General features: G+C 39.7%; 1 protein-coding gene across 5 annotated transcripts in view; it reads left to right on the top strand.

Annotated features, from left to right (window-relative positions):
• Positions 1-12,150, top strand: part of EML6 (EMAP like 6) — a 274,778-nt gene that overhangs the window by 102,964 nt on the left and 159,664 nt on the right. The window lies entirely within an intron of this gene.

Below are 12,150 nucleotides of genomic sequence, written 5' to 3'. Positions count from 1 at the left end.
AATCTGCCTGCAATGCAGGAGACCTGGGTTCGATCCCTGGTTTGGGAGGATTCCCCTGGAGAGAAAGGAATGGCAACCCACTCCAGTATTCTTGTCTGGAGAATCCCATGGAAAGAGGAGCCTGATGGGCTACAGTCCTTAGGCTACAAAGAGTTGGACATGACTGAAGTGACTTAGTACACAGAATGCACACATTAAATGGACAGAAGAGGTGACTCAGCTGGTAAAGACTCAGCCTACCATGCAGGAGAACCAGGTTTGACCCCTGGATTGGGAAGATCCCCTGGAGAAGGAAATGACAACTCACTCCAGTATTCTTGCCTGGAGAATCCCATGGACAGAGGAACCTGGTGGGCTAGAGTCCACTCTTTGCTAGGGTTGCAAAGAGTCAGACACGACTGAGTGACTAACACATTAAAAATTCCTTTTGCTCTCAGTTCAGTCCCTCAGTCCTGTCAGACTCTTTGCGACCCCCAGGACTACAGCATGCCAGGCTTCCTTGTCCGTCACCTGGGAAGTTTGAGCTTGTTCAGACTCATGTCTATCGAGTTGGTACTGCCATCCAACTATCTCATCCTCTGTCGTCCCCTTCTCCTGCCTTCAATCTTTCCCAGCATCAGGGTCTTTTCTAATGAGTCAGCTCTTCGCATCAGATGGCCAAAGTATTGGATCTTCAGCTTCAGCATCAGTCCTTCTAGTGAATATTCAGGACTGATTTCCTTTAGGATTGACTGATTTGATCTCCTTGCAGTCCAAGAGATTCTCAAGAGTCTTCTCCACACCCACAGTTCAAAAGCATCAGTTTTTTGGCGCTCAGCTTTCCTTATGATCCAACTCTCACATCCTTACATGACTACTGGAAAAACCATAGCTTTGACTAGATGGACTTGTGTCAGCCAAGTAATGTCCCTGCTTTTTAATATGCTGTCAAGGTTGGTCATAGCTTTTCTTCCAAGGAGCAAGCGTATTTTAATTTCATGGTTGCATTCACCATCTGCAGTGATTTTAGAACCCGAGAAAATAAAGTCTTTCACCATTTCCATCATGTCCCATGTTTTTTGCTGTGAAGTGATGGGACCAGATTCCATGATCTTAGTTTTTTGAATGTTGAGGTTTTTTTTTTTTTTTTTTTCATTTATTTTTATTAGTTGGAGGCTAACTACTTCACAACATTGCAGTGGGTTTTGTCATACATTGACATGAATCAGCCATGGAGTTACATGTATTCCCCATCCCGATCCCCCTCCCACCTCCCTCTCCACCCGATTCCTCTGGGTCTTCCCAGTGCACCAGGCCTGAGCACTTGTCTTATGCATCCAACCTGGGCTGGTGATCTGTTTCACTATAGATAATATACATGCTGTTCTCTCGAAACATCCCACCCTCGCCTTCTCCCACAGAGCCCAAAAGTCTGTTCTGTACATCTGTGTCTCTTTTTCTGTTTTACATATAGGGTTATCATTACCATCTTTCTAAATTCCATATATATGTGTTAGTATGCTGTAATGTTCTTTATCTTTCTGGCTTACTTCACTCTGTATAATGGGCTCCAGTTTCATCCATCTCATTAGAACTGGTTCAAATGAATTCTTTTTAACGGCTGAGTAATATTCCATGGTGTATATGTACCACAGCTTCCTTATCCATTCGTCTGCTGATGGGCATCTAGGTTGCTCCCATGTCCTGGCTATTATAAACAGTGCTGTGATGAACATTGGGGTGCACGTGTCTCTTTCAGATCTGGTTTCCTTAGTGTGTATGCCCATAAGTGGGATTGCTGGGTCATATGGCAGTTCTATTTCCAGTTTTTTAAGAAATCTCCACACTGTTCTCCATAGTGGCTGTACTAGTTTGCATTCCCACCAACAGTGTAAGAGGGTTCCCTTTTCTTCACACCGTCTCCAGCATTTATTGCTTGCAGACTTTTGGATAGGAGTCATTCTGACTGGCGTGTAATGGTACCTCATTGTGGTTTTGATTTGCATTTCTCTGATAATGAGTGATGTTGAGCATCTTTTCATGTGTTTGTTAGCCATCTGTATGTCTTCTTTGGAGAAATGTCTGTTTAGTTCTTTGGCCCATTTTTTGATTGGGTCATTTATTTTTCTGGAATTGAGCTTCAGGAGTTGCTTGTATATTTTTGAGATTAATCCTTTGTCTGTTTCTTCATTTGCTATTATTTTCTCCCAATCTGAGGGCTGTCTTTTCACCTTGCTTATAGTTTCCTTTGTTGTGCAAAAGCTTTTAAGTTTCATTAGGTCCCATTTGTTTATTTTTGCTTTTATTTCCAATATTCTGGGAGGTGGGTCATAGAGGATCCTGCTGTGGTTTATATCGGAGAGTGTTTTGCGTATGTTCTCCTGTAGGAGTTTTATAGTTTCTGTTCTTACATTTAGATCTTTAATCCATTTTGAGTTTATTTTTGTGTATGGTGTTAGAAAGTGTTCTAGTTTCATTCTTTTACAAGTGGTTGACCAGTTTTCCCAGCACCACTTGTTGAAGAGGTTGTCTTTTTTCCTTTGTATATCCTCGCCTCCTTTGTCGAAGATAAGGTGTCCATAGGTTCGTGGATTTATCTCTGGGCTTTCTATTCTGTTCCATTGATCTATATTTCTGTCTTTGTGCCAGTACCATACTGTCTTGATGACTGTGGCTTTGTAGTATAGTCTGAAGTCAGGCATGTTGATTCCTCCAGTTCCATTCTTCTTTCTCAAGATTGCTTTTGCTATTCGAGGTTTTTTGTATTTCCATACAAATTGTGAAATTATTTGTTCTAGTTCTGTGAAAAATACTGTTGGTAGCTTGATAGGGATTGCATTGAATCTATAGATTGCTCTGGGTGGTATAGCCATTTTGACAATATTGATTCTTGCAATCCATGAACACGGTATGTTTCTCCATCTGTTTGTGTCCTCTTTGATTTCTTTCATCAGTGTTTTATAGTTTTCTATGTATAGGTCTTTTGTTTCTTTAGATAGATATACTCCTAAGTATTTTATTCTTTTTGTTGTGATGGTGAATGGTATTGTTTCCTTAATTTTGAATGTTGAGTTTTAAGCCAACTTTTTCACTCTCCTCTTACACTTTCATCAAGAGGCTCTTTAGTTTCTCTTTGTTTTCTGCCGTAAAGGTGGTGCCATCTGCATATCTGAGGTTATTGATATTTCTCCCTGCAATCTTGATTCCAGCTTGTGCTTCATCCATCCCGACGTATCACATGATGTACTCTGCATATAAGTTAAATGAGAAGGGTAACAATATACAGCCCTGATGTACTACTTTCCCAATTTTGAACCAGTCTCTTGTTCCATTTCTGGTTATAACTGTTTCTTCTTGACCTGCATACAGGTATCTCAGGAGCCAGGTGAGGTGGTCTGGTATTCCCATCTCTTTAAGAATTTTCCATAGTTTGTTGTGATCCATACAATCAAAGGCTTTAGTGTGATTAATGAAGCAGAAGTAGATATTTTTCTAGAATTCTCTAGCTTTTTCTATGATCCAGTGTATATTGGCAATTGGATCTCTGGTTCCAGTGTCTTTTCTGTATCCAGCTAGAACATCTGGAAGTTCTTGGTTCATGTACTGTTGAAGCCTAGCTTGGAATTTTGAGCATTACTTTGCTAGCATGTGAGATGAGTGCACTTGTGCAGTAGTTTGAACCTTCTTTGGGATTTCCTTTCTTTGGGATTTGAATGACAACTGACCTTTTCCAGTCCTGTGGCCACTGCTGAGTTTTCCAAATTTGCTGAGATATTGAGTGCGGCACTTTAACAGCATCATCCTTCATAGCTCAGCTTTAATTCCATCACCTCCAGCAGTTTTGTTCGTAGTAATGCTTCCTACGGCCCTCCAGGATGTCTGACTCTAGGTGAGTGATCACACCATTGTGTTAATCTGGGTCATGAAGATCTTTTTTGTATAGTTCTGTGTATTCTTGCCACTTCTTCTTAATATCTTCTACTTTTGTTAGGTTCATACCATTTTTGTTCTTTATTGTATCCATCTTTGCATGAAATGTGCCCTTGGTATCTCTGATTTTCTTGAAGAGGTCTCTAGTCTTTCCCATTCTACTGTTTTCTTGTATTTCCTTGCGTTGATCTTTTCAGTTCAGTTCAGTTCAGTCACTCACTTGTGTCCAACTCTTTGTGACCCCATGAATTGCAGCACGCCAGGCCTCCCTGTCCATCACCAACTCCTGGAGTTTATTCAAACTCATGCCCATTGAGTTGGTGATGCCATACAGCCATCTCATCCTCTGTCGTCCCCTTCTCCTCCTGCCCCCAATCCCTCCCAGCATCAGGGTCTTTTCAGGAAGGTTGTATTATCTTTTCTTGCTATTCTTTGGAACTATGCATTCAGATGGGTGTATCTTTCCTTTTCTCCTTTGCCTTCTCTTCTTTTCTCAACTATTTGTAAGGCCTCCTCAGACAACCATTCTGCCTTTTTGTATTTCTTTTTCTTGGGAATGGTCTTGACCACCACCTCCTGTACAGTATTACAAACCTCCATCCGTAGTTCTTCAGGCACCCCATCAGATCTAATCCCTTGAATCTATTTGTCACTTCCACTGTATAATCATAAGGGATTTGATTTAGGTCATGCCTGAATGGTCTAGTGGTTTTCCCCTACTTTCTTCAGTTTAAGTCTGAATTTGGCACTAAGGAGCTCATGATCTGAGCCACAGTCAGCTCCTGGTCTTGTTTTTGCTGCCTGTATAGAGCATCTCCATCTTTAGCTGCAAAGAATATAATCAGTCTGATTTCAGTATTGACCATCTGGTGATGTCCATGTGTAGAGTCGTCTCTTGTGTTGTTGGAGGAGGGTGTTTGCTATGACCATCGTGTTCTGTTGGGAAAACTCTGTTAGCCTTTGCCCTGCTTCATTGTGTGCTCCAAGGCCAAACTTGCCTGGTACTCCAGGTATCTCTTAACGTCCTCCTTCTGCATTCCAGTTACCTATGATGAAAAGAACAATTTTTTTGGTGTTAGTCCTAGAAGGTCTTATAGGTCTTCACAGAACCATTCAGTTTCTTTGGCATTAGTCACTGGGGCATAGTCTTGGATTACTATGATATTGAATGGTTTGTCTTGAAAGCACACAGAGATCATTTTGAGATTGCACCCAAGTACTGCATTTCAGACTCTTCTGTTGACTGTGAGGCTACTCCATTTCTTCTAAGGGATTCTTGCCCTCAGTAGTGGATATAATGGTCATCTGAATTAAATTTGCCGATTCTGCTCCATTTTAGTTCACTGATTCCTAAAATGTTGATGTTCACTATTGCCATCTCCTGTTTGACCACTTCCAATTCACCTTGATTTATGGACCTGACATTCCAGGTTCCTATGCAATATTGTTCTTTACAGCATCAGACTTTTTTCCCACAGCTGGGCATTGTTTTCACTTTGGCTCAGCATCTTCATTCTTTCTGGATCTATTTCTCCGCTCTTCTCCAGTAGCATATTGGGCACCTACTAACATGGGGAGTTCATCTTTCAGTGTCATATCTTTTTGCCTTTTCATGCTGTTCATAGGGTTCTGAAGGCAAGAGTATTGAAGTGGTTTGCCATTCCCTTCTCCAGTGGACGACGTTGTCAAAACTCTCCACCATGACCTGTCCATCTTGGGTCTTTTTGTTCTAATTCTGTGAAAAATGCCATCAGTAATTTAATAGAAATTGCCTTGAATCTGTAGATTACCATGGGTAGTATAGTCATTTTAACAATATTGATTATTCTAATACAAGAATGTGCTATATCTTTCCATCTGTCTGTATCAACTTTGATTTCTTTCATCACCATCTTACAGTTTTTTGAGTACAAGTCTTTTGCCTCCTTAGTGTTAGTCACTTAGCCATGTCTGACTCTTTGCGACCCCCACAGACTGTAGCCCACCAGCCCCTCTGTTCATGGGATTCTCTAGGCAGGAATACTGGAGTAGATTGCCATTAGCTAGGTTTATTCCTAGGTATTTTGTTCTTTTTGATGGGATAGTAAATAGGATTGTTTCCTTCGTTTCTCCTTGTGATCTTTCATTGTTAGTATATAGGAATGGAAAATATTTCTATGTATTAATTTTGTATCCTTCAACTTTACTGAATTCATTGATGAGATCTAGTGGTTGTAGCATCTTTAGGGTTTTCTACATACAGTATCATGTCATCTGCAAACAGTGGTGGTTTTACTTTTTGTTTTCCAATTTGGATCCCTTTTATTTAGTTTTCTTCTTTGAGTGCCATGGTGAGGACTTCCAAAACTATGTTGAATAAAACTAGTGAGAGTGGACATTCTTGTCTTATTCCTGATGTTGGAGGAAATGTGTTCAGTTTTAAACCATTGAGAATGATGTTAGCAATGGGTTTGTCATATAGGACCTTTATTATGTTGAAGAAGGTTCCCTCATCTGCTTACTTTCTGGCGAGTTTATTTTTATTTTTTATCATAAATGGGTGTTGAATTTTGTCAAAAAAATTTTTTTCTTCATCTATTGAGTTGATTGTATAGTTTTTCATCTTTATTAATGTGGTATATCACACTGATTTGTGGATGTTGAAGAATTCTAGCATACTGAGATAAATCCCACTTGATCATGGTGTGTATGATCCTTTTAATGTATTGTTGAATTGAATTTGCTAGTATTTTGTTGAGGATTTTTGCATCTGTATTCTTCAGTGATTTGTTGTTGTTCAGTCACTCAGTCATGTCTCTTTGTGACCCCATGGATTGCAGCACTCCAGGCTTCCTTATCCTTCACTATCACCCAGAGTTTGCTCAAATTCATGTCCATTGAGTCTATGATGCCATCAACCATCTCATCCTCTGTTGCTTCCCTCTTTTGCCTTCAATCTTTCCCAGCATCAGGGTCTTTTCCAGTTATTTGGCTCTTCACATCAGGTGGCCATACTATTGGAGCTTCAGCATCACTCCTTCCAATGAATATTCAGAGTTGATTTCCTTTAGGATTGATTGGTTTGATCTCTTTGCTGTCCAAGGAACTCTCAAAGAGTCTTCTCTGGCACAGTTTGAAAATACCAATCTTTAGTGCTCGGCCTTCTTTATGGTCCAGTTCTCACATCCATACATGACTACTGGAAAAACCATAGTTTTGACTATATAGATCTTTGTTGGCAAAGTAATGTCTCTACTTTTTAATATGCTGTCAAGGTTTGTCATAGCTTTCTTTCCAAGAAGCAAGTGTTTTTTCATTTCATGGCTGTGGTCATCATCCATGGTGATTTTTGGAGCCCAAGAAAATAAAATCTGTCACTGCTTCCACTTTTCCCCCTTCCATTTGCCATGAAGTCATGGGACCGGATACCCTGATCTTCATTTTTTTGAATGTTGAGTTTTAAGCCAGCTTTTTCATTCTCCTCTTTCACCCTCATTGAGTCTCTGTTTAGTTCCTCTTCACTTTCTGCCATTAGAATGGTATCATCTGCATATCTAAAGTTGTTGATATCTCTCCCTACAATCTTGATTCCAGTTTATGATTGATCCAGCCTAGCATTTCACATGATGTACTCTGCATACAAGTTAAATAAGTCAGGTAACAATATACAGCCTTGTCGTACTCCTTTCCCAACTTTGACCATTGTGTTGTTCCTTATCTGATTCTAAGTGTTGCTCCTTGACCTGCGTACCGGTTTCTCAAGAGACAGTTAAGGTGGTCTGGTAGTCCCGTCTCTTTAAGAATTTTCCAGTTTGTTGTGATCCACACAGCCAAAGGCTTTAGCATAGTCAGTGAAGCAAAAGTAGGTGTTTTTCTGGAATTTATCAGGGATACTGGCCTGTAATTTTCTTTTTGTGTGATATCTTTATCTGGTTTTTGTATCAAAGTGATTCTGGCCTCATAGAATGAGTTTGGGAGTATTTCTTCCTCTGCAGTTTTTTGGAAGAATTTCGGAAGGATAGGTGATAGTTCTTTAAATGTTTGTTGGAATTCACCTGTGCAGTCATATGATCCTGGACTTAAATCACAGTTTCAATTTCTTAAATCACAGTTTCAATTTCAGTACTTGTGATTGGTCTGTTCATATTTTTTATTTCTTCCTGGTTCAGTCTTGAAAGGCTTACTTTTCTAAGAATTTGTCCATTTCTTCTAGACTGTCCATTTTATCAGCATATAGTTGCTTATAGTAATTTCTTATGATGATCCCTTGTGTTTCTGTGGTGTCAGTTGTAACTTCTCCTTTTTCATTTCTAATTTAATTGATTTGAGCCCTCTCCCTTTTTTTCTTGATGAGCCTGGCTAGTCTGTGGCCATATCATCCTGAAGCTGCCTGATTGCCTGGTCTTGGAAGCTAAGCAGGGTTGGGACTGGTTTAGTTACTTGGATGGGAGTTTGACTAAAGGATTATGAATTTTGTTTATGTTTTCAAGGAAGCAGCTTTTAGTTTTGTATTTCAATTATTTGCTCTGATCTTTGTTTACTTTTCTTCCACTAACTTTGGTTTTGTTTGTGCTCCTTTCTCTATTTGCTTTCGCTATAAGATTAAGTTGTTTGTTTGAAATTTTACTTGTTTCCTGAGGCAAGATTGTTGTTGCTATTATTCAGTCACTAAGCCATGTCTGACTATCTTTTGTGACCCCATGGACTATAGCCTGCCAGACTTCTCTGTCCATGGAATTTCCCAGGCAGGAATAATGGAGTGGGTTGCTATTTCCTTCTCCAGGGGATCTTCCTGACCCAGGGATCGAACTCCTGTCTTCTGCATCACAGATGCATTTTTTTTTTTAAACCACTGAGGGCTTCCCAGGTAGCTCAGTGGTAAGACTACATTGCTATACATTTCCTTCTTAGAACTGCTTTGGCTGTGTCCCATAATTTTTGGGTTGTTATATTTTCTTTGGTATTTGTCTCTAGGTATTTTTTAAATTTCCTCTTTGATTTCTTCAGGGATCTTTTCGTTGTTTGGTAACATTGTTTAACCTCCACATGTTTGTGTTTTTTATGAGTTTTTTCTTGTGATTGATTTATAATTAGTTCATCTGGTCTAATGTGTCATTTAAGAACTGTGTTTCCTTATTGATTTTGTCTGGATAATCTGTATATTGATGTAACTGGATGTTAAAGTTCCCCACTATTATTGTGTTACTGTCAATTTCTCCTTTTATGGCTGTTAGTGTTTGCCCTTTATATTGAGGTGCTCCTATATTGGGAACATGAATTAATATATTTATGATGTTTATATCTTGTTCTTAGACAATGTTTATATCTTGTTCTTAGATTGATCCCTTTGTCATTATGCAGTGTCCTTCTTTGTCTCTTGTAACTGTCCTTATTTTTAAGTCTATTTTGTCTGATATGAATATTACTACTCCAGCTTTCTTTTGCTTTCCATTTGTGTGAAATACCTTTCTCCATCCCCCCTCTTTCAGTCTGTATGTGTCTCTAGATCTGAAGTGGATCTTTTGTAGACAGCATATATATATATATATATATGTCTTGTTTTTGTATCCATTCAGCCTGTCTGTATCTTTTGGTTGGAGCCATCTTTTTAAGTGTTTTGGATTTGTTTTTGTATGTCTTTTTTCTTCCCCACCTTTTTTGTTCTCTTGTGATTTGATGACTATCTTTAGTATTGTGTTTGGATTGCTTTTTATTTGTGTGTGTTATCTATTGTGTATTTTTGATTTTCAGTTCCCATGAGATTTTAATATAGCAGTCTGTGTATGTGTGTATATATATATATATACACACAAACATATATAAACACACACACACATACACATGATTGTTTTAAGTTAGTAGTCTCTCAGTTTCAAATCCTTTTCCAAAATCCTACATGTATGTTCTTCTCTTGTCATGATTGCTGATTTGATACCAGACTTGTGTGTAGAAAATTTCCTATTTTTACTTTGTGTTTACCTTTACCAGTGAGCTTTCCTATTTATAATCTTCTTGTTTCTACCTGTGGCCTTTTCAACTGGAGAACTTCCTTTAGCACTTGTTGTAGAACTGGTTTGGTGGTGCTGAATTCTGTTAGCCTTTGCTTCTCTGTAAAGCTTCTGATATCTCCTTTGAATCTGAATGAGAGCCTTGCTGGGTAGAATATTCTTAGTTGTAAGTTTTTCCCTTTCGTCTCTTTAAATTATATTGTGCCACTCCCTTCTGCAGTTTCTGCTGAAAAATCAGCTGGTAAACCTTATGGGGATTTCATATATATGTTGCTTCTTGCTTTTACTCTTTTTCTTTAAATTTTGTCAATTTGATTACTATGTGTCTCAATGTGTTCCTCCTTGGGTTTATCCTGTTTGGGACTCTCTGAACTCCCTGGACTTGAATGAGTGTTTCTTTCCTCATATCAAGGAAGTTTTTTGCTCTTATCTCTACAAATATATTTTCAGGTTCTGTCTCTCTTCTTCTGGGACCCCTATAATGTGAATTTGGTGCATTTAATGTTCTCCCAGAAATCTCTGAGTATGTCCTCATTTCTCTTCATTCTTTTTTCTTTATTCTTTTCTGCAGCATTGATTTCCACCAGTCTGTCTTTCATCTCATTTATTCTTCTGCCTCATTTATTCTATTATTGATTCTAGGCATTTTTCACTTCAATTGTTGTATCGTTCATCTCTGATCTTTAAAGCTAGTCTTTATTAAATATTTCTTGTATCCTCTTAGCCTGTGCTTCCATTTTTTCCCCCTGAGATCTTAGATTGTCTTTACTATCATTACTCTGCGTACTTTTTCAGGTAGATTGCCTGTCTCCACTTCACTTCACTTTTCTTTTGGGGTTTTATCTAGTTTTTTCATCTGGAATATCTTTCTCTGCCATCTCATTTTGTCTGACTTTCTGTGTTTGCGGTGCCTGTTTCTTAGGCTGCAGGACTGAGGCTCCTCTTCATGCTGGTGTCTTGCCCCTTCCCGGACGAGGCTACTCTAGGGGCTTCTGCAGGCTTTCTGGTGGGAGGGGCCAGTGCTTGCACCCTTGTGAGCAGAGCTGGGTCTTGTCTCTCTGGGGGGCAGAACATGTCAAGGGGTGTGTTTATAGGCAGCTGTTGGCTCAGGGTGGTTTTAGATAGACTGTTTGCTAGTAGGCGGGGCTGTTTTCCCACCCTGTTGGTGGTTTGGCCTGAGGCATCCTGGCCCTGGAACCTGCAGGCTGTTGGATCTTGGTGCCAAAATGGCAAGCAGAATAGCCACTTCCAGGAGAGCTCATGCCGGTGAATATTCTCTGGGATCTCCTCCACCAGTCTCCTTGCTCCCACAGTGAGCCACCGCCAACCCCCCTGCCTCCTGAGGAGACCCTTCCTTGAAGGGTCTACCCACTGGTAGATCTGCCCAAGCTCCTACGGAGTCACTGCTTTGCCCTGGGTCCCCGTGCACACGAAACCTTGTGTGCAGTCTCCAAGAGTGGAGTCTCTCTTTTCCCCAGTTCCGTGGCGCTCCTGCACTCAAGCCCCACTGACCTTCAAAGCCAAATGCTCGCAGGGCTCCTTCTCCTGATGCCAGACCACCCAGGCTGGGGTGCCTGACATGGGGTTCAGAACTCACTCCTGTGGGAGAACCTCTGATATATTAGATTGGTCAAAAAATTTAATTGAGTTTTTCCATTACAGAAAACCCAAATGAACTCTTTGGCCAATCCAATAATTATTTTCCAGCTTGTTGGTCTCCCACCCAGCAGGTATGTAATTTGATTATATTGTGAACATGCCCCTTCTACCATCTTGTTGTGGCTTCTTCTGTCTTTGGGTGTAGACTTTTGGGGGGTGGGTAATTTGAGTCTTTTTCATAAATGGTTGTTCAGCAGTTAGGTGTGATTTTGGTGTTTTCATGAGAGGAGCCGAGTTCAAGTCCTTCTCCTCTGCCGCTTGTCTCCTGCTCATCCCTTGCATTTTGGATATTACTGTTTCTGCTGTCTTATGATCCCATTGTATATTATAAAGTAGTTGAGTCGGGCTGCATCAATAAATGATTTTGCTATTGTTTTGTTAGTGTACTGTACACTTTCCAGTTAGGAGTAGACTGTAAAAAGTACAGTGGTATCTAGTGAGAACTCTTTAAGGACCCAGAATGTTTTAATGAAATACCATTTTTGTAACACTGTTCTCCCAGGCTCCATAATTTGTATCACATAGTTTTATTCTTTATTACTGTTGTCAGTATGAATTATTATTGGTTGATTATAGGCAGATGGTTTTTCAAGAT

The sequence above is a fragment of the Muntiacus reevesi genome, chromosome 3, assembly GCF_963930625.1.
Source record: "Muntiacus reevesi chromosome 3, mMunRee1.1, whole genome shotgun sequence".
NCBI classification, from domain to species: domain Eukaryota; kingdom Metazoa; phylum Chordata; class Mammalia; order Artiodactyla; family Cervidae; genus Muntiacus; species Muntiacus reevesi.
Note: the sequence above shows the minus strand (reverse complement) of the source record. Positions and strands in the feature narration are given on the sequence as shown.